The sequence below is a fragment of the Sciurus vulgaris genome, assembly GCF_902686455.1.
Source record: "Sciurus vulgaris genome assembly, chromosome: 8".
Classification (NCBI taxonomy): Eukaryota; Metazoa; Chordata; class Mammalia; order Rodentia; family Sciuridae; genus Sciurus; species Sciurus vulgaris.
The window spans coordinates 49393533-49416425 of NC_136468.1; positions in this window are offsets into that span (position 1 = coordinate 49393533).

A 22893-nucleotide genomic window follows, 5' to 3' on the forward strand; every position below is an offset into this window, starting at 1 on the left:
TATCATAACATGTCAGAATTGTGATTCTTAGGCACTGTGAAATTTTACATTGCTTTCCAAATCTTCCCCCAAAGATGGAAGTTTTAACAAGTATATTTTATGTATTCATAATACCTTGAAAATTGAAAATCAATATCTGGTACATATGGCTGAGCATAATATTAAAAGATAGTATCATGACATTCTTCAACTATTCAAGAGAATGTATCATTTTTCACATAAATTCATTATATCTAGGATTGTCTCAGTTTTCAAAAATGGTAAGCAGTCTGCTTATAATTAAAATATAAAGGATGACTTAATGACAATATAGGATCTGCACAAGACAGCTTTAACTGGTGTAGAACATCCCCTGTTAAAGGTTGAATCTCAAGGTTTTCAAGATGGCGGCCTAGAGGGTGGCTGCATTTCATGTTGCTCCAGGACTCAGGATTCAAAAGAGGAGATATTGAGACACTTGGGACCAACTCAAAGCAGCCGGGTGACTCTCACCCCCTGGGGGGGCATCCCAGATGGGACGGGGGTCCCGGAACGCAGGAAACTTTGTGAAGTAGAACTGCCGGCGAGACGCCCCTCCCCCCGCTGGAGCAGTGAACTCGGACAGCTGGGAGCGCCGTAAAGGAGGCCGCTCGGCACAGCGCTGGGACTCGGAGCAGCCACTGGGGCTCCGGCGGCTGCCCAGGGAAAGAGTGGCGAGGAGAACTGTGTGGACTCAGGACACCGGGGCCTGCCCTGAGGAGGAGGAGAGGAGCGTGGCCACTTGGATTCGGAGAGACTGCACCAGAGCTACAGGCGGTTGCCAGAGGAGAAGCTGCGCGGCGAGCTGTTTGGAATCAGAACGACGGTTCTGAACCCCGGGGCCTGCCCTGAGGACGAGGAGGAAGAGGAGCGGCCGCTTGGATTCGGGTGACTACACCAAGCTACAGGCGGTTGCCAGAGCAGGGGCTGCGTGGCGAGCTGTTTGGACTCTGACCACTTCTGAACCCCGGGGCCTACCCGGAGGAGTAGGAGAAGGAGGAGGAGGAGCACGGCGGGTCCTTTGGACTCGCAGTGACTGCATTAGCGCTCCAGGCGGCTGCTCAGAGGAGAAGGCGAGTGGTGAGTTGTTTGGTCTTAAAGTGACAGCTCCTGAACACAGGGGGGCTGCCTGGAGGAGAAGCGTGGTGGGACGCTTGGTCTTGAGTGGCCGCACCTGAGCTCCGGGCGGTGCCCAGAGGACCCGTGCAGCGGGTCACGTGGATTCAGAGCCACTCAGAGGGACTGCTCCTGAACACCCGGGGGTTATCTGGAGAAGGAGGAGGAACGGGGAGGGTCACTTCGACTCGGAGTGATTGATTGCCCCGGGCTACGGGTGGTTGGTGGGAGGAGGAGGCACGAAGTGAGTTTCTTGGACTCCTAGTGACCGCACCGGCATACTGGGCGGCTGTCTGGAGGAAGAGGCCTGTGGCGGGTCTCTGGGACTCAGAGCGATTGTTCGGGGCCACAGGTGGCTGCTCAGAGGAGGGGCCACGCAGCCAGGCGATTAGGTGCAGAACAGGGTCCCAGGATCTAGGAGGCTTCTGGGTGGAAGAGCCGCACAGAGACAGGCTTAGGGCGGAGCGAAGGTTCCAGGCCTGTGGGCAAATTCTCTGAGGAGGGGCAGCCTAAGGAGATTCATCTGCGAAGGGTGAGACTCCCAGGCCCAGGAGGTAGGGTCGGGCCCCTGGAAACTTTGCAGAGGAAGGCAGCCCAGCCCAGGCAGTAGCTGTAAATTGAGGGGAACCTCTAGGAGGAAACTGACCAGCGAGACCTCCCCACTGGGTGAGTCTTCCCTGCCTGGTGAGGTTTCCCCACAAGGACGGTAAAACCAGAGACACAGGCCCAAACAGGCCTTGCCTCAGACCACAGCCTAGGTCCCCTTTGGATGACCATTGGTCAACAAGTGGAGGCACCTCTGCACACTAGCAGGGAATATACCCCACCTGAAGGCCACCACTCCTAGAGAGGCAGCTTCCTTGTGGAGCACCGCATTATCAACTTCCTCCAAGACTTCAGCCTACTGAAGACTAAGAGGGGATATGTATAGAAATCTTCAGGGACATTGTAAATCAACAGAGGAAATCTGCAATATCTCAGCGGTCCACTGATACCTGAACAATATGAGAAAACAAGGAAAGAAAATGATGCAAACAAATCTAGATGTTACATCAATAAAACCCAATGACAGCATGGCAGAAGAAATGACAGAAAAGGAGTTCAGAATGTACATAATTAAAATGATCAGAGAAGCAAACGATGAGATGAAAGAGCAAATGCAAGCATTGAATGATCGCACCAATCGACAGTTAAAAGAGCAAATACAGGAAGCAAAAGATCATTTCAATAAAGAGTTAGAGATATTGAAAAAAAACCAAACAGAAATCCTTGCCATGAAGGAAACAATAAACCAAATTAAGAACTCCATAGAAAGCATATCCAATAGGATAGAACACCTGGAAGACAGAACCTCAGACATTGAAGACAAAATATTTAACCTTGAAAACAAAGTTGAACAAACAGAGAAGATGGTAAGAAATCATGAACAGAATCTACAAGAACTATGGGATATCATGAAAAGGCCAAATTTAAGAATTATTGGGATTGAGGAAGGTCTAGAGAAACAAGCCAAAGGAATGAACAACCTATTCAATGAAATAATATCAGAAAATTTCCCAAATCTGAAGAATGAAATGGAAAATCAAGTTCAAGAGGCTTATAGGACTCCAAATACACAAAATTACAACAGACCCACACCAAGGCACATTATAATGAAAATACCTAACATACAAAATAAAGACAGAATTTTAAAGGCTGTGAGAGAAAAGAACCAAATTACATTCAGGGGGAAACCAATACGCATATCAGCAGATTTTTCAATCCAGACCCTAAAAGCTAGAAGGTCCTGGAACAACATTTTTCAAGCCCTGAAAGAAAATGGATGCCAACCAAGAATCTTATACCCAGCAAAACTTACCTTCAAATTTGACGATGAAATAAAATCCTTCCATGATAAACAAAAGCTAAAAGAATTTACAAAAAGAAAGCCAGCATTACAGAACATTCTCAACAAAATATTCCATGAGGAAGAGATGAAAAACAAAGAAGCAAATCAGCAAAGGGAGGAATTATCCTAAAGGAATTGTCAAATAAAGGAGGAAACAAGTTGTGTCAAACAAATAAATAACAAAATTTTAAAAATGAACCAAATGACCGGGAAACCAAATCATTTCTCTATAATAACCCTGAATGTTAATGGCCTGAATTCATCAATCAAAAGACATAGACTGGCAGACTGGATTAAAAAGAAAGATCCAACAATATGTTGCCTGCAAGAGACTCACCTCATAGAAAAAGATACCCATAGATTAAAGGTGAAAGGATGGGGAAAAACATACCATGCACATGGACTCAGCAAAAAAGCTGGAGTATCCATCCTCATTTCCGATAATGTGGACTTCAAGCCAAAGTTAGTCAGAAGGGATAAAGAAGGTCATTTCATACTGCTTAAGGGAAGCATAAATCAGCAAGATATAACAATCATAAACATCTATGCCCCAAACAGTGGCTCATCTATGTATGTCAAACAAATCCTTCTCAATTTCAGAAACCAAATAGACCACAACACAATAATACTAGGTGATTTTAACACGCCGCTCTCACCACTGGACAGATCTTCCAGACAAAAATTGAACAAAGAAACCATAGATCTCAATAACACAATCAATAATTTAGACTTAACGGACATTTATAGAATATACCATCCAACCAAGAGTGAATACACTTTCTTCTCAGCAGCACATGGATCCTTCTCTAAAATAGACCATATATTATGCCACAAAGCTAATGTTAGCAAATACAAGAAGATAGAGACACTAGCATGTATTCTATCAGATCATAATGGATTGAAGTTAGAAATAAATGAAAGAGTAAAACACAGAAACTATTCCAACATCTGGAGATTAAACAATATGCTATTATATGATGAATGGATAACAGAAGATATTAGGAAGGAAATTAAAAAATTCTTAGAGGTAAATGAGAACAAAGAAACATCATATCAAAATCTCTGGGACACTATGAAAGCAGTACTTAGAGGGAAATTTATTTCATGGAGCGCATTTAATAAAAGAAGTAAAACTCAACAAATAAACAACCTAACACTACAGCTCAAAGCCCTAGAAAAAGAAGAACAGAACAGCACCAAAAGTAGTAGAAGACAGGAAATAGTTAAACTCAGTGCTGAAATCAATGAAATTGAAACAAAAGAAACAATACAAAAAATTGACAAAATAAATAGTTGGTTCTTCGAAAAAATAAACAAAATTGATAAACCTTTAGCCACACTAACAAAGAGAAGACGAGAGAAAACCCAAATCACTAAAATTCGGAATGAACAAGGAAATATCACAACAGACAGGATGGAAATACAAAACATAATTAGAAGCTATTTTGAAAATCTATACTCCAACAAAATAGAAAATTTCGAAGACATCAACAGGTTTCTAGAGACATATGAAATGCCTAAACTGAACGAGGAGGACATAAACAATTTAAATAGACCAATTTCAAGTACTGAAATAGAAGAAGTCATCAAAAGCCTACCAACAAAGAAAAGTCCGGGACCAGATGGGTTCTCAGCCGAGTTCTACAAAACCTTTAAGGAAGAGCTCATTCCAATACTTCTCAAAGTATTCCATAAAATAGAAGAGGAGGGAACCCTCCCAAACTCAGTCTATGAAGCCAATATCACACTGATACCTAAACCAGACAGAGACTCATCAAGGAAAGAAAATTTCAGACCAATATCCTTAATGAACATCGACGCAAAAATTCTCAACAAAATTTTAGCAAATCGCATACAAAAACATATTAAAAAGATAGTGCACCATGATCAAGTGGGTTTCATCCCAGGGATGCAAGGTTGGTTCAACATCAGGAAATCAATAAACGTAATTCACCATATTAATAGACTTAAAGTCAAGAATCACATGATTATTTCAATAGATGCAGAAAAAGCATTTGATAAAATACAGCACCCCTTCATGCTCAAAACACTAGAAAAAATAGGGATAGTGGGAACATTCCTTAACATTGTAAAGGCCATTTATGCTAAGCCCATGGCTAATATCATTCTAAATGGTGAAACACTGAAAGCATTCCCCCTAAAAACTGGAACAAGGCAGGGATGCCCTCTTTCACCACTTCTATTCAACATCGTTCTTGAGACTCTGGCCAGAGCAATTAGAGAAACCAAAGAAATTAAAGGGATACGAATTGGAAAAGAAGAACTCAAACTATCCCTGTTCGCTGATGACATGATTATATATTTAGAGGAACCTGGAAATTACACCAGAAAACTCTTAGAACTCATAAGTGATTTCAGTAAAGTAGCAGGTTACAAGATCAATGCCCATAAATCCAACGCATTTTTATACATAAGTGATGAATCTTCAGAAAGAGAAATTAGGAAAACTACCCCATTCACAATAGCCTCGAAAAAAATAAAATACTTGGGAATCAATCTCACAAAAGAGGTGAAAGACCTCTACAATGAGAACTATACAACACTAAAGAAAGAAATTAAAGAACACCTTAGAAGATGGAAAGATCTTCCATGTTCTTGGATAGGAAGAATTAATATTGTCAAAATGGCCATACTACCTAAAGTGCTATACAAATTCAATGCAATTCCAATTAAAATCCCAATTGTGTACCTTACAGAAATAGAGCAAGGAATTATGAAATTCATCTGGAAGAATAAGAAACCCAGAATAGCTAAAGCAATCCTTAGCAGGAAGAGTGAAACAGGGGGTATTGCAATACCAGATCTTCATCTCTACTACAAAGCAATAGTAACAAAAATGGCATGGTATTGGTAGCAAAATAGAAAGGTAGATCAATGGTACAGAATAGAGGACACGGACACAAACCCAAATAAATACGATTTTCTCATACTAGACATAGGGGCCAAAAATATGCAATGGAGAAAAGATAGCCTCTTCAACAAATGGTGCTGGGAGAATTGGAAATCCATATGCAACAGAATGAAACTAAACCCATATCTCTCACCATGCACGAAACTAAACTCAAAATGGATTAAGGACCTCGGAATCAGACCAGAGACCCTGCAGATTATAGAAGAAAAAGTAGGTCCAAATCTTCACCTTGTTGGTCTAGGACCAGACTTCCTTAACAGGACTCCCATAGCACAAGAAATAAAAGCTAGAATCAACCACTGGGATAGATTCAAACTAAAAAGCTTTCTCTCAGCAAAGGAAACTATCAGCAATGCGAAGAAAGAGCCTACAGAGTGGGAGAATATCTTTGCCAATCATACTTCAGATAGAGCACTAATCTCCAGAATCTATAAAGAACTCAAAAAACTCTAAGAATTCAAATAGTCCAGTCAACAAATGGGCTAAGGAAATGAATAGACACTTCACAGAAGAAGATCTACAAGCAATCAACAAACATATGGAAAAATGTTCAACATCTGTAGTAATAAGAGAAATGCAAATCAAAACCACCCTAAGATTCCATCTCACCCCAATTAGAATGGCGATTATCAAGAATACGAGCAACAACAGGTGTTGGCGAGGATGTGGGGAGAAAGGTACACTCATACACTGCTGGTGGGGCTGCAAATTAGTGCAGCCACTCTGGAAAGCAGTGTGGAGATTCCTTAGAAAACTTGGAATGGAACCACCATTTGACCCAGCTATCCCACTCCTTGGCCTATACCCAAAGGACTTAAAATCTGCATACTACAGAGATACAGCCACATCAATGTTCATAGCTGCTCAATTCACAATAGCCAGACTGTGGAACCAACCTAGATGCCCTTCAATTGATGAATGGATAAAGAAACTGTGGTATATATATACAATGGAATATTACTCAGCCATAAAGAATGATAAAATTATGGCATTTGCAGGCAAATGGATGAAATTGGAGAATATCATGCTAAGTGAGATAGGCCGATCTCAAAAAGCCAAAGGACGAATGATATCGCTGATAAGTGGAGGATGACACATAATTGGGGGGGAGGGAAGGGTTAGAGTTAGGGTTAGGGAGGGGGGCAAGTATGGAGGAAGGAACTACTGTATAGAGGGTAAAGAGGGGTGGGAGGGGTGTGGGGAAGGGAAAAAATAACAGAATGAATCAAACAACATTGCTCTATGTAAATTTATGATTACACAAATGGTATGCCTTTACGCCATGTACAAACAGAGAAACATGTATCCCATTTGTTTACAATAAAAAAAAAAAAAGGTTGAATCTCCTTTGCTATAAAGCTTTCAGATACTTTCTAACATATATATACAATTTTTTAATTATCTTTTCAAATTAAAGCAGAACTTGTTAACTTTTTCACAACAAAAGTTACACATAAGAGATTATGTTAAAATAATAACCGAAGCTAAGATAATAACACATTTTTTTCTCAATATTAAATGATTATTGTAATGATTTTAGAAAACCAAATGAAGGGGAAAATTTTTAAAAATCATCTGCAGGGTTACCTTCCAAAGACAATCACTCTTGGGCTGGGGTTGTGGCTCAGTGGCAGAGCATTTGCCTAGCACTAGGTTCTACCCTTGGCACCACATAAAAATAAATAAATAAAATAAAAGGGGTATTGTGTCCATCTACAACTAAAAAAAAAAAAATAAAAATAAAGACAACTGCTCTCAATATTCTATATTCTGTTCTGGCTTTTTAAAATGTTTTGTATTGTAAAAAAATTCAGACATATCCTTTCAGTGTATCAGGAAGCATATGATGTCAATATATTTAATTATTGGTTAACTTAGGTCACTTTGTAAAAATGGTGAATTGCAGGTTTCTCCACTCTAAAATTACTATTTCTTGGAGGAGATACTTTCAAATGCAAAGGTTCTGATTCTCTTCAAACTTTCACCCACCAGTTTTAGTATTCATCAGTGAATCTTGCATGAAGTAAATTTTCCTATGTTCTAATATTCTATTTTCCTCATTCCTTCTTCATATATTAATTGGAGCCTTTTCTATGGAAGAGTTGTTTCTTCTTCTCCACTTATATATTTACTCAAATATTTATTTATGTCACTATGGCCTCAGATATTAATGTTCTTCTACAGATTACAAATCAATTCAATTTTATTTCTTTTTAAAATTATTCTATCTTTGGCCACCAGGATTTTTCTTTTTGACTCTTTTGCCTTTTTGACATGCCCCATCCATCTTTGCACACTGCCTTATTTTCTATTGTGGCAAGAGGATAGAGTCTCATTGTGTATGTTTTCTGTCCCAGACCTGTAATCAACTGTATATCCAAAGAGCCCTGGTTCCTTTTATTAGAAAATTGCATTACAAGTCAATTTATTGCTTATTGCTACCAGAGTAGCACTACTTATTATCCCTCTCAGTGAAGAGAGTTTAGGAATATCTGTGAGTATAGTAACCCATGTACACACATCTAAATTTATTTCTGTGTGTATATATATGTGCCTCTATCTCTTATCTAACTATAAATATTAGAAACCATGAGTTCATAGTGATACTCGTGATTCCAGTCCAATACTGAAGGGTTCAATCTCTCTTTCCTCATTATGTCACTTCTTCCTATTATAGACAGTAAGAACACTGGTTCTCATAGACTCCTCAGTAGATATATTTATTTTTTGAGAAATGCACTTACTGGGTACATACTTCGTGGGCAGTTCTTTTGTCCTTTTGTCTTTATTCAATCATACTACCACTCACCAAAGTTACTTAGGTTAGGTTCTTCTTTTGCACCTCCTCCTGGTGGTGTTATTCATTTATTTATTTTTTTATTTATTTTTTTTTATTTTATTTTATTGTAAACAAATGGGATACATGTTGTCTCTCTCTTTGTACATGGCGCAAAGGCATACCATTTGTGTAATCATAAATCCACATACAATAATGTTGTTTGATTCATTCTGTTATTTTTTCCCCTTCCCCCCACCCCTCCCATCCCTCTTTACCCTCTATACAGTACTTTCTTCCTCCATACTTGCCCCCCTCCCTAACCCTAACTCTAACCCTAACACTAACCCTTCCCTCCCCCCCATTATGTGTCATCCTCCACTTATTAGCGATATCATTCGTCCCTTGTCTTTTTGAGATTGGCTTATCTCACTTAGCATGATATTCTCCAATTTCATCCATTTGCCTGCAAATGCCATAATTTTGTCATTCTTTATGGCTGAGTAATATTCCATTGTGTATATATACCACAGTTTCTTTATCCACTTGTCAATTGAAGGGCATCTAGGTTGGTTCCATAGTCTGGCTATTGTGAATTGAGCAGCTATGAACATTGATGTGGCTGTATCTCTGTAGTATGCTGATTTTAGATCCTTTGGGTATAGGCCAAGGAGTGGGATAGCTGGGTCAAATGGAGGGTCCATTCCAAGTTTTCTAAGGAATCTCCACACTGCTTTCCAGAGTGGCTGCACTAATTTGCAGCCCCACCAGCAATGTATGAGTGTACCTTTCTCCCCACATCCTCGCCAACACCTGTTGCTTGTATTTTTGATAATCGCCATTCTAATTGGGGTGAGATGGAATCTTAGGGTGGTTTTGATTTGCATTTCTCTTATTACTAGAGATGTTGAACATTTTTTCATATGTTTATTGATTGCTTGTACATCTTCTTCTGTGAAGTGTCTGTTCATTTCCTTAGCCCATTTGTCGATTGGATTATTTGTATTCTTGATGTAGAGTTTTTTGAGTTCTTTATAGATTCTGGAGATTAGTGCTCTATCTGAAGTATGATTGGCAAAGATATTCTCCCACTCTGTAGGCTCTTTCTTCACATTACTGATAGTTTCCTCTGCTGAGAGAAAGCTTTTTAGTTTGAATCTATCCCAGTTATTGATTCTTGCTTTTATTTCTTGTGCTATGGGAGTCCTGTTGAGGAAGTCTGGTCCTAGCCCGACATGTTGAAGATCGGGACCTACTTTTTCTTCTATAATCTGCAGAGTCTCTGGTCTGATTCCAAGGTCCTTAATCCATTTTGAGTTGAGTTTTGTGCAGGGTGAGAGATATGGGTTTAGTTTCATTCTGTTGCATATGGATTTCCAATTCTCCCAGCACCATTTGTTGAAGAGGCTATCTTTTCTCCATTGCATATTTTTGGCACCTTTGTCTAGTATTAGAAAGTTGTATTTATTTGGGTTTGTGTCCGTGTCCTCTATTCTGTACCATTGATCTACCTGTCTATTTTGGTACCAGTACCATGCCGTCTTTGTTACTATTGCTTTGTAATAAAGTTGAAGTTCGGGTATTGCGATACCCCCTGCTTCATTTTTCCTGCGAAGGATTGCTTTAGCTATTCTGGGTTTCTTATTCTTCCAGATGAATTTCATGATTGCTTGCTCTATTTCTGTAAGGTACGTCATTGGAATTTTAATTGGGATTGCATTGAATCTGTATAGCACTTTTGGAAGTATGGCCATTTTGACAATATTAATTCGGCCTATCCAAGAACATGGGAGATCTTTCCATCTTCTAAGGTTTTCTTCGATTTCTTTCTTTAGTGTTCTGTAGTTCTCATTGTAGAGGTCTTTTACTTCTTTTGTGAGATTGATTCCCAAGTATTTTATTTTTTTCGATGCTATGGTGAATGGGGTGGTTTTCATAATTTCTCTTTCTGAGGATTCCTCACTTATGTATAAAAATGCATTGGATTTATGAGCATTGATCTTGTAACCTGCCACTTTACTGAATTCACTTATGAGTTCTAACAGTTTTCTGGTGGAATTTCCTGGTTCCTCTAAGTATATAATCATATCATCCGCAAATAGGGATAGTTTGAGTTCTTCTTTTCCTATTCGTATTCCTTTAATTTCTTTGGTCTGTCTAATTGCTCTGGCTAGAGTCTCAAGAACGATATTGAATAGGAGTGGTGAAAGAGGGCATCCCTGTCTTGTTCCAGTTTTTAGGGGGAATGCTTTCAGTTTTTCACCGTTTAGAATGATATTAGCCATGGGCTTAGCATAGATGGCCTTTACAATGTTAAGGAATGTTCCCACTATCCCTATTTTTTCTAGTGTTTTGAGCATGAAGGGGTGTTGTATTTTATCAAATGCTTTTTCTGCATCTATTGAAATAATCATGTGGTTCTTGACTTTAAGTCTATTGATATGGTGAATTACATTTATTGATTTCCGGATGTTGAACCAACCTTGCATCCCTGGGATAAAACCCACTTGATCGTGGTGCACTATCTTTTTAATATATTTTTGTATGCGATTTGCTAAAATTTTATTGAGAATTTTTGCTTCAATGTTCATTAATGATATTGGTCTGAAATTTTCTTTCCTCGATTTATCTCTGTCTGGCTTGGGTATCAAGGTAATATTGGTTTCATAGAATGAGTTTGGGAGGGTACCCTCCTCTTCTATTTCATGGAATACTTTGAGAAGTATTGGAATGAGCTCTTCTTTAAAGATTTTGTAGAACTCAGCTGAGAACCCGTCTGGTCCTGGACTTTTCTTTGTTGGTAGGCTTTTGATGACCTCTTCTACTTCATTACTTGAAATTGATCTATTTAAATTTTGTATGTCCTCCTCACTCAATTTAGGCAATTCATATGTCTCTAGAAACCTGTTGATGTCTTCGAAATTTTCTATTTGGTTAGAATATAGATTTTCAAAATAGCTTCTAATTATGTTTTGTATTTCAATCGTGTCTGTTGTGATATTTCCTTGTTCATTCCGAATTTTGGTGATTTGGGTTTTCTCTCGTCTTCTCTTTGTTAGAGTGGCTAAGGGTTTATCAATTTTGTTTATTTTTTCAAAGAACCAACTATTTATTTTGTCAATTTTTTGTATAGTTTCTTTTGTTTCAATTTCGTTGATTTCAGCTCTGAGTTTAACTATTTCCTGTCTTCTACTACTTTTGGTGTTGGTCTGTTCTTCTTTTTCTAGGGCTTTGAGCTGAAGTGTTAGGTTGTTTATTTGTTGATTTTTACTTCTTTTATTGAATGCGCTCCATGAAATAAATTTTCCTCTAAGTACTGCTTTCATAGTGTCCCAAAGATTTTGATATGATGTTTCTTTGTTCTCATTTACCTCTAGGAATTTTTTAATTTCCTTCCTAATATCTTCTGTTATCCATTCATCATGTAATAGCATATTGTTTAATCTCCAGGTGTTGGAGTAGCTTCTGTTTTTTACTCTTTCATTTATTTCTAACTTCAAACCATTATGATCTGATAGAATACAAGGTAGTGTCTCTATCTTCTTGTATTTGCTTACATTAGCTTTGTGGCATAATATATGGTCTATTTTAGAGAAGGATCCATGTGCTGCTGAGAAGAAAGTGTATTCGCTCTTGGTTGGATGGTATATTCTATAAATGTCCGTTAAGTCTAAATTATTGATTGTGTTATTGAGATCTATGGTTTCTTTGTTCAATTTTTGTTTGGAAGATCTGTCCAGTGGTGAGAGAGGCGTGTTAAAATCACCTAGTATTATTGTGTTATGGTCTATTTGGTTTCTGAAATTGAGAAGGATTTGTTTGACATACATGGATGAGCCACTGTTTGGGGCATAGATGTTTATGATTGTTATGTCTTGCTGATTTATGGTTCCCTTAAGCAGTATGTAATGTCCTTCTTTATCCCTTTTGACTAGTTTTGACTTGAAGTCCACCTTATCTGTAATGAGGATGGATACCCCAGCTTTTTTGCTGAGTCCATGTGCATGATATGTTTTCCCCCATCCTTTCACCTTTAGTCTATGTGTATCTCTTTCTACGAGGTGAGTCTCTTGCAGGCAACATATTGTTGGATCTTTCTTTTTGATCCAATCTGCCAGTCTATGTCTTTTGATTGATGAGTTCAGGCCATTAATATTCAGGGTTATTATTGAGATATGATTAGTATTCCCGGTCATTTGGTTCATTTTATTTATTTATTTATTTATTTATTTATTTATTTATTTATTTTGAGACGACTTGGTTCTTCCTTTATTTGACAATTCCTTTAGGATGGTTCCTCCCATTGCTGATTTGTTTCTTTGTTTTTCATCTCTTCCTCATGGAATATTTTGCTGAGAATGTTCTGTAATGCTGGCTTTCTTTTTGTAAATTCTTTTAGCTTTTGTTTATCATGGAAGGATTTTATTTCATCGTCAAATTTGAAGGTAAGTTTTGCTGGGTATAAGATTCTTGGTTGGCATCCATTTTCTTTCAGGGCTTGAAAAATGTTGTTCCAGGCCCTTCTAGCTTTTAGGGTCTGGATTGAAAAATCTGCTGATATCCGTATTGGTTTCCCCCTGAATGTAATTTGATTCCTCTCTCTTGCGGCCTTTAAAATTCTGTCTTTATTTTGTATGTTGGGCATTTTCATTATAATGTGCCTTGGTATGGGTCTGTTGTAATTTTGTATATTTGGAGTCCTATAAGCCTCTTGTACTTGATCTTCCATTTCATTCTTCAGATTTGGGAAATTTTCTGATAGTATTTCATTGAATAGGTTGTTCATTCCTTTGGTCTGTTTCTCTAAGCCTTCCTCAATTCCAATAATTCTCAAATTTGGTCTCTTCATGATATCCCATAGTTCTTGGAGATTCTGTTCATGATTTCTTACCATCTTCTCTGTTTGTTCAACTTTGTTTTCAAGGTTAAATATTTTATCTTCAATGTCTGATGTTCTGTCTTCCAGGTGTTCTATTCTATTGGTTATGCTTTCTATGGAGTTCTTAATTTGGTTTATTGTTTCCTTCATTTCAAGGATTTCTGTTTGGTTTTTTTTCAATATCTCTAACTCTTTATTGAAGTGATCTTTTGCTTCCTGTATTTGCTCTTTTAACTGTCAATTGGTGCGATCATTCAGTGCCTGCATTTGCTCTTGCATCTCGTCATTTGCTTCCCTGAGCATTTTAATTATGTACATTCTGAACTCCCTTTCTGTCATTTCTTCTGCCATGCTGTCGTTGGGTTTCATTGATGTAACATCTAGATTTGTTTGCAGCATTTTCTTTCCTTGTTTTCTCATATTGTTCAGGTATCAGTTGACCGCTGTGATATTGCAGATTTCCTCTATTGTCTTATAATATCCCTGAAGATTTCTATTATATCCCCTCTTAGTCTTCAGTAGCCTGAAATCTTGGAGGAAGTTGATAATGCAGTGCTCCACAAGGGAGCTGACTCCCTAGGGGTGGTGGCCTTCTGGTGGGGTATATTCCCTGCTAGTGGGCAGAGGTACCTTCACTTGCTGATGAATGGTCATCCAGAAGGGAAGTAGGTTGTGGGCTGATGCAAGACCAGTTTGGGCCTGTGTCTCTGATTTTACGGTCCTTTTGGGAGAACCTCACCCAACAGGGAGGAGTCACCTGGTGGGGAGGTCTCGCTGGTCGGTTTTCCTCCCAGAGGTTCCGTTCAATTCACAACTACCGCCTGGGCTGGGCAGCCTTCTTCTGCAATGATCCCAGGGACCCGGACCTACCTCCTGGGCCTGGAAGCCTCACCCTTCACAAACGAATCTCCTTCGGCTGCCTCTCCTCAGAGAAGCTGCCTGCAGTCCTGGAGCCTTCGCTCCGCCCCTCAGTTTGTCTGTGGGGCCCTTCCACCAAGAAGCCGTCTAGGACCCTGCTCTGCAGTTTTCACCTGGCTATGCGGCCCCTCCTCTGAGCAGCCACCTGGAGCCCCTTACAATCGCTCCGAGTCCCAGTGACCCGCCACACGCCTTTTCCTCCGGCAGCCACCTGTTGTTCCGTGCCGTCGCTCTAAGACCAAGTGACCCACCACGTACCACTTTCTCCACCAGGCAGTTACCCAGAGATCTGGTGCGTCACGAGTCCCAAGAACTCACTGTGCACCTTCTTGTCCCGACTGCCTCCCGTAGCCCTGGTGCAGTCACTTCGAGCCCAAGCACCCCGCCGCGCTCCTCCTCCTTCTCCAGACAACCCCCCTATGTTCAGGAGCGGATGTTCTGGGGCCAAACCACTCACCACGCTGTTCCACCGGATAGCCGCCCAGAGCCCTGGCGCAGCTGTTCCAATTCCAAGCGACGTGCCGAGCCCGTATTTCTCCTTCTCCTCTGGGCAGCCCCCTGTGTTCAGGGGTGGTCACGTTCAGTCCAAACAGCTCACCAAGCACCTTCTCCTTTGGGCAGCCTCCCAGAGCGCGGGTGGGTTGCGCCGAGTCTAAGCGCTGTGGTGAACAGCCACCTCTCCAGTGCTCCCAGCTGTCTGCGGTCACTGCTCCGGCGGGGGGAGGGGCGCCTCGCCGGCAGTTCTACTTTGCAATGATCCCTGCTTTCGGGGTTACCGCCCTGTCCGGGGGCTACCGCCCCGTCCGCCTGCCCAGTGGGAAACACTCACCCAGCTTCTTTGAGTTGGTCCCAAGTCTCTCAATATCTCCTTTTCTTGAGTCCTGAGCCCACGCTGCTCCTCCGGATAGCCGCCCGGAGCCCTGGCGCAGCTGATCCAATTCCAAGCGACGTGCGGAGCCCGTATTTCTCCTTCTCCTCTGGGCAGCCCCCTCTTCAATGCTCCCCGCTGTCTGCGATCACTGCTCCGGCGGGGGGAGGGGCGCCTCGCGGCCGTTCTACTTTGCAAAGATCCCTGCTTTTGGGGCTACCGCCCCGTCCAGGGCTCCTGCCCCGTCCGGGATGTCTGCCCAGTGGGAGATTCTCGCCCGGCTGGTTTGAGTTGGTCCCAAGGCTCTCTATATCTCCTCTTCTTGAGTCCTGAGTCCTGGAGCAACACGAAACGCAGCCACCCTCTAGTCCGCCATCTTGAATCTCCGGTGTTATTCATTTATAATAGGTAGATTCATTTGGGCTGCTTCCCACAGTCTGGCCTCTTTAATTTAAATCATGCAGTGTAGAATTCATTCTTTGCATATAGAATTTCTTGGGTTTGACAAGGCATAGAGCCTCCTATCACTGCAGTCATGATAGAAAACACAGGCATCCTCTACCACCAGCCTCCAAAGAGCACAAAGAGGTTGTGGCACTCCCCAGAGCAGTCTTACTAACATCATTGTGTTGTCATCATCGTCATCATCATCATCATCATCAATTTTCAAAATAAATCCCTGTACAGCTTCCCTTGCTTTCCAGCCTCTTCACCACTGGGCTCAGACATCCTGTGTTGGGAGGTGTAGGAGAAGCCTGTAGACCTGTCTCCTCTCTGCTCTTACTGTTGAATTCCACTTGATCCGTAGTCACAAGGGTTTTATAATTGGAAATGGTGTATGCTTATTAAATAATTTTCTTCTCTGAGCTCTTTATAAGACCTTTTGAGTCATTACCACTGAAAGCCTATTTCATTAAAACCCCTTTTCCAGAATTTGTTCCCCCAGAGTGAAGTTCTGCTGTGAAGAGAATGGCTGACTTCTTTGTATTTCTAAGACCCATGGGAACTGAAGCTCCCCAAACTATGGAGATACAGTTGAAGACCTCTTCTGTGATCCAAGAAGGACTGTCTGCCCTGCTGACCAGCCAAGGGAGATCTGAGATGCCAAGCTTTCAGATAGTGGTAAGACTGTGGAGTTGTTAAGGATCTGGAATAAGGATTTTCTTATTCTATATAATGGACAGATTTCATCCCACATGTGAACTTTTTTGGCAGATGACTGCATGCAGCACAGAGCTATTCTCTCTCTCTCTCTCTCTCTCTCTCTCTCTCTCTCTCTCTCTCTCTTTGATATCCATTAACTATTCTGCAAATACCTTTATAATCATATGATTCATTGATCTTTGAAATATAAATGAAAAGAATCTCAGGTTTTCTTGTTCTCCATTGGATTCCTGATATGCTTTAATTTTGGAACCAAATTTTCAGTTTTAAAGTTGAAAAGACAAAATTTAGCTGATTTGCAGCTTCAAAAACTAAATGAAGAAGTGAGGCTGTCACCAGGCAGCACAATAGGGACTCTTCACCCTGAAAGGAACATTTTCCTTCATAAGCTGTTAAGCACAGATGGTTGAGAAACAAAGATAAGAATGATGTTGCCTCCCACCATTTTTCCTCAGGAAAGTGTTGAGATGTTTCAAATAAAATAGCAATATTCAATTTTATCTTCATGCAGAAATTCTTACTTTAGACTAGTGAGAAAAGGTTTTCTACCCCTCTGAAAACTCTCTTCTCAGGCAGACATCAAAGACTGGAGCTAGAGATGTTCATACAGGTAGAGCAGAAAGAGCTTATGTTGAATCAATCAATCTTGATTTTTGAACATCCTGTCATCAATTATGAGCTAAGTGACTTTAAGAAATTCATTCCTTTCTCTGGTTCCCTGTTTCCCATCTAGAAACAACACATACCTTACAGATTATTATTAGGACAGAATTAAAAATATTTGTGTCAAAATTCTTGGTACATAATAGGTTTTCTATAAATGTTAATTGAATAAAAATATAACTGTTGTTCAACACACTTTGCATTTAAGTCAACACTAGCCATAGCGTTTCATGCATATTGATTTCATTGCCTGAGGACCTAGGCACTATTTTGGACATGGCAACACAGAAGAAATAAACTGCCTCTAATGGATGGCAGCTCATACTCTAGGCTAGCACATCACAAGTATACACAGGTACAAGTATACATAAACAGAACCTATCAATTCTGTAGTAGAATTCTAGCCAAATATTTGGTGTACAGAATCATTCTCCAGGGAGGAAGAAACACAATCTAAACTTGATGAACTTGGTGTTTCAAATAAGTACTTACTTAAGAAAAGTAAAGTTGTCTGAGGGATTTTCTTATGAATATTCCTCTTTTCTTTTTATCCTGTTGGCTTTTTTTTTTTTTTTTTTCAGTTGCTGGGAAAAGCTTCAAACTATCCAAAAAACATTTTATTTATCAAAGCATTTATCTACCCCTTTAAAATTTGTGTATTTCATAGGAAGTTACTATATAGTTAAAACTTTCTTATTAAAAACTTTTAGCAATGGATCCATGCACTAAAAATTCAAATTTGTTTTCTTCATTTATGTTATGATGACAGTATAATTTTTTATCCAGACTGAGACATCTTTGGGGACAAAGGGCTTTATTAATAATTATACTCTGAACATGAATGGGAGCATATAGGCACAACCTTGTGCTAGAAAGATTGGCTAGTCTAATTGCTGAAATCTAAAAGGTTTGTCACAAATAACTGGGAAATGAAGTACACCTGTTTATATTTAGTAAAAGCATATTGTGATTCTTTCTCCCTCCTGAATTGGAAAAGTTGTATGTAATTTTCATTTTAGTATTGACTATTATTCCAAGAAAAATTCTGTAGATCTAAATTGTCCTCAGATTTCAGAGCAGGAACAAAATTTCTGCAGCCTGGACCTTAGTTTATTTTTTCCTAATGCATTAGAGACAGTATGTCATTTTGTGATTATTAAATTTGAACCGATTTTATGTTGTCCCTTCCCTCCAAAAGGAATAACATTGTTTTTCAACATTGGATATGTGGTTTAAAGACGTGTCTGGGTTTTCATATAAAGTGTTATATATATGTGAGATAAACGTGTATATTCTATAGACATTTCTACTTAAATATTATGTAAGTGCCTATGGTATATATTTGGTCTACTGGATTTATCAGTTAGGTGCATCGGGAGTTGCCTTAATAATGGGAAATAATCTCTGCTATGTAATTTGCTTAATAACATAATTATCCTCAGTAATTTTTAATAATTAACTCATAGTTGCTTAGTATGTTTGGAAAGTGGCATCTCTCCTTTTTCAGGAATCAGACAAGGTCTATTAATTCTATCTATGGCTTTTCTAAGCTTCCTCTGCTCATTTGAATGATTCATTGCTTACCTATATCTTCCAGCTAGTGTATTACTGGAAACACTGAAAGATTTAAAGAAAAAATAAAAACAGAATGGTTGAATTTTTTTTTAAACACTGATTAACAAGTTTGTGGGGGTGTGTGTGTGCTTGTGTTCGACAAAAGTCAGACACTATATATTTAAAATTTATTCTCACTTCATTTGTAAACACATTTTCTCTTTTTCTTTATATGATTCATTCATTTTATAATCTAAAGAGTATTTCTTATTGAGTACTATTATCATTGTGAAGATGTCAAAGTGAGTTAAGACATGTGTCCTATCTCAAGGGTCTCACATACATATTTGTTATTTAGGATAAGGTAATAGGGTAAGAATTATAACTATTATTTGTACTATATGTGCTCAGGGTTGAGAAAATATATAAAGTATGCAAATTCTAAAGTTATTTTGAAGTCTAGCTATGTGAAAGGCAAAAGTAAACAAGGGTTTTTTTGTTTGTTTGTTTGCTTTTGTGGTGCTGAGGATGGAACCAGGGCCTTATTTATGCTAGTCAAGTGTTCTATCACTGATAACAACCCCAGCCCTGTTTTTCCCTCAAGAGTTAATAGAGGTGGAGGAAAATCCACCAAGCAAAGAGATTCAATTTGTTCCTGCATTCATTAGCTTCTCTGCCACCCTAACCCAGACAAGAGAAGGTGCCTACAGAATGTTCTGTGGGAACCTGGATGATACATTTCCCAAAGGAATGACTCCGTTATCTGCTAGTATTTAATTATTTTTCTCTATTAAACAAAGGTCTTGGTGAATATTCTTTATAAAACCCACTTATTTTCCTCCCTCACAAATTGCATAAAATTTTATTTCAGAGTAAATTATCTCTTATACAAGTGCTCTCATGTAACATTAACTTTGTATAAAAGGTCAGTTATGAAATTTACGAAGAGCCAGTGACTGAAAATGATTATTTGTTGGTACTCTTCCTGTGAAGACAAAAACAAAAGCTAGTAGAAATTCATTGAGTTAATTAATGTACAGGTAATTATGACAGCCAAAATTGATTTACAATGATGTATATTAAATTTCCTTCAATTCAATGCTGAAATTCATAGGTAAACTCAGGAAAGCTAACTGGGCCATTTGCAATCATCACAAACCCGGTGGGAATAGAACAAATTGCCATTTCCAAAATAATGAAGAATCAAGGATAGAGATTAGCAATATGGAAATTAAACAAATAAAGTAACCACACATCTAAATACAGAAAGGCCTAACGTGAAACTGCAGTGTTATAACCTGAAGTAAGTAGAAGAGTACTCACTTGAAGTTATCATTCCTCAGGTGACTTTATTACCACCTTGGGTATCTTCTGCTTTCCAGAAAAAAGCAGGTCATAAATGTGTTTTTCTATACAAGTGATAAAGTCCAGCATCTATGTCTCCTTCTGGGTCACTGATATCAACGAGTGTACCACAAATTTATGAGTTTACTTATTATATTGACAGAACAAAAGGTTATAATTGTGTATAAGACTGGGAGCATTCTTCCATGGAGCAAGAATTCCTTCAGGGGGCTAAGATACATCCCAAAAATGTTCAGTGTTGGAGTCCATTGTTATCAAATCATCACATATTTCTTCCGTATGAATTCTGAACAAACTTCCATGAGAATTGGGCTAAAAAGTTGAACTGTGATCAAACATCCCCTTAATCCCCCAAACCTCTAATTTTTTCTCTCCCCACTTCCCATTATTCAACCACTCAAAAGCAAAGTCATTGGTCAACCAGTGACATCTGAATCCAGCATTTTAGACCCTCATGTAGTTCACAATGCACCAATAATTCTCAATCTTTTGCTCTCACACCAATTAGATATATCACAATCTTTTTAAAAACTGTTTCTACTTTTTCCTCACAGAAGTCTGAAATCACTGGTGGATGGATGGAGAAGAATGTGATAAGAAAAGATGGTCAACTCTATAGTGATGGGAAAAATGAAGACCCACTAAACCAAATATAATAGCTACAAGAAACAAAAACCTCTCTAATTACATGGCCTGTGTTTACTGATCTTCATTTTTTCTGAACTTATACAAACATCACTTGTTCTGGTAAAAAATCATATTTGGCTCTTTACCTTTCATTAAATGCTTCATATGTGTATCTTGCCTCCCCAATTATACATTATAAACTTCAAAAGGAATACAGAAGAGTTTTGCAAAAGCATAAGACCCTTAGAGTCCCAGAGAACAGGTGCAAATGCCAGTTCTTAACTCACCATCTGGGTGACATTGACTGAGTTATTTAACCCTTCTCAGGTGCAGTCTCCTAATCTATAAAATGGGGCTAACTCTGAGGATTATTATGGCATACAAATAATAATCCATTCAAAATATCTATTAAATAGTATGTTGGATACAGTGGCACTCATATTTTCCCCACAGAAGGCATTTGTTAACTCATTAGAATTTTGCACATAGCATGATTTTCTGCTCATTCTCAACAATGTCCAATGACTTTGTGAATATTAGGGTTCTACTGTCCTGCCTTGGCAAGCCCTGACTAAATAGATACTACTTTTATAGGTATGCTTTGGAAATATTCATATATTTTGTGTTTGTATGTATTTTTTTTTTCTTTTTTTCAAGTGTTTTTATATTGTTGGCTGGTAAAATAGGAATCATCATCTTCTCAGTATCTATTTCTGTAAAACTATGCTAACACATTTGCAGTTGTTTCTTCTAGAAGGTTTATTAAGTAATTATATTTGCTTGGTTATGTTTACTAATATTTTTAGATTTCATGAATCACCAAGAGAGTAACTATGCTAAATTTGAAGTGGAGGTGGTAGAATACTGTGGAGGAAGTGAGCTCATAACTCAAGTGAAATGTTTATGAATTGAATATGTTCATTATTATGCTACAGGAATAGAAAGATCAAATGAATGTCATTTTAATGTTCCACATAAAACAAACAATTCAATTAATGTATTCTAGTCACTATGTGTCAAATGAGCTTCTGTCAGAATTAAATTTGGTTGTTTTTTTTAATGGGCAAAGAAACTCTCAATGGAAATGACCTTTATTACTTTGGTTTTTCAAACTATGCTGTAATAGCTGCAGAAGTGTCACAGTAGAACCGGAGGCTATTCGTGCTGATGGTTTTTGTGATAAATTTGTTGAACCACAAAGTGCAACGGTTAATCATCTATAAATGATATACCCATTTTTGTCCTCTAGTATGAGAGAATTTATTAGAAATTGCTTAAGATTTTTAAGTAAGCAGAAACTATGAATGAATGGTAGACTTTATACAACAAAATTCAATTCAGCTAACACAAAATTTGTTGTTAGTTTCCTAACTAACTATTATAAAGACAGAAAACTATCATTCATGTATTCCAAGTAGTTCCTTGCAGTTTCATTAATTCTTTGATCTTTTTCTATGAAAATTCAGTAATATCATACCATACAGGAATTCCACAACTAGTGGACACACATTGTTTCTCAGCAGTGAGGGTTGTTAAATCAATATGGCATATCCTTGTAACATGAGAAAGACTACCACTATTGCACATATCTGTGGATAGAAGCCCACTTTGGATCATTTAGAAGAAAAGCATTCCCAGTCTGTGAATACTTATGGTGAGGAAGGAGTGAACAGAGGCGACTCCTTAAACAATTATGAAAATGGGGTGGAAACCACCAGCATTCTAGAACTTGCTCTGTGGTTTGAGGATGCAGATATGTGTCATTAAAGGTACCTTAGACAATTACATGAATGACTCTTCTTATTATAAAACAGAAACATAAAAGGTTAATGTAGGAGAATCTGCCGCCATAGTGGAAAGGCAGTAAATGAAAATACTTTGTTGCTTGCAACTTCCTGATTTATAAATACATTTGTTGTAGGTCTATTACTACTACCTTTATAATGTCCATCCAAAACTGAACATGTTTTAAAATAGTATATTGAGGAACATGAGAAAGATATCAATTAGGATGCTTTTGACTAAAACAGAAGAATCAATTCTAAGTGGCGGGAGTATAACCTAAAGTCCAGAGGTAGAGAGACTTTGGAGATGGTTGTTCCAATGACTGAAGAATGCCACCAAG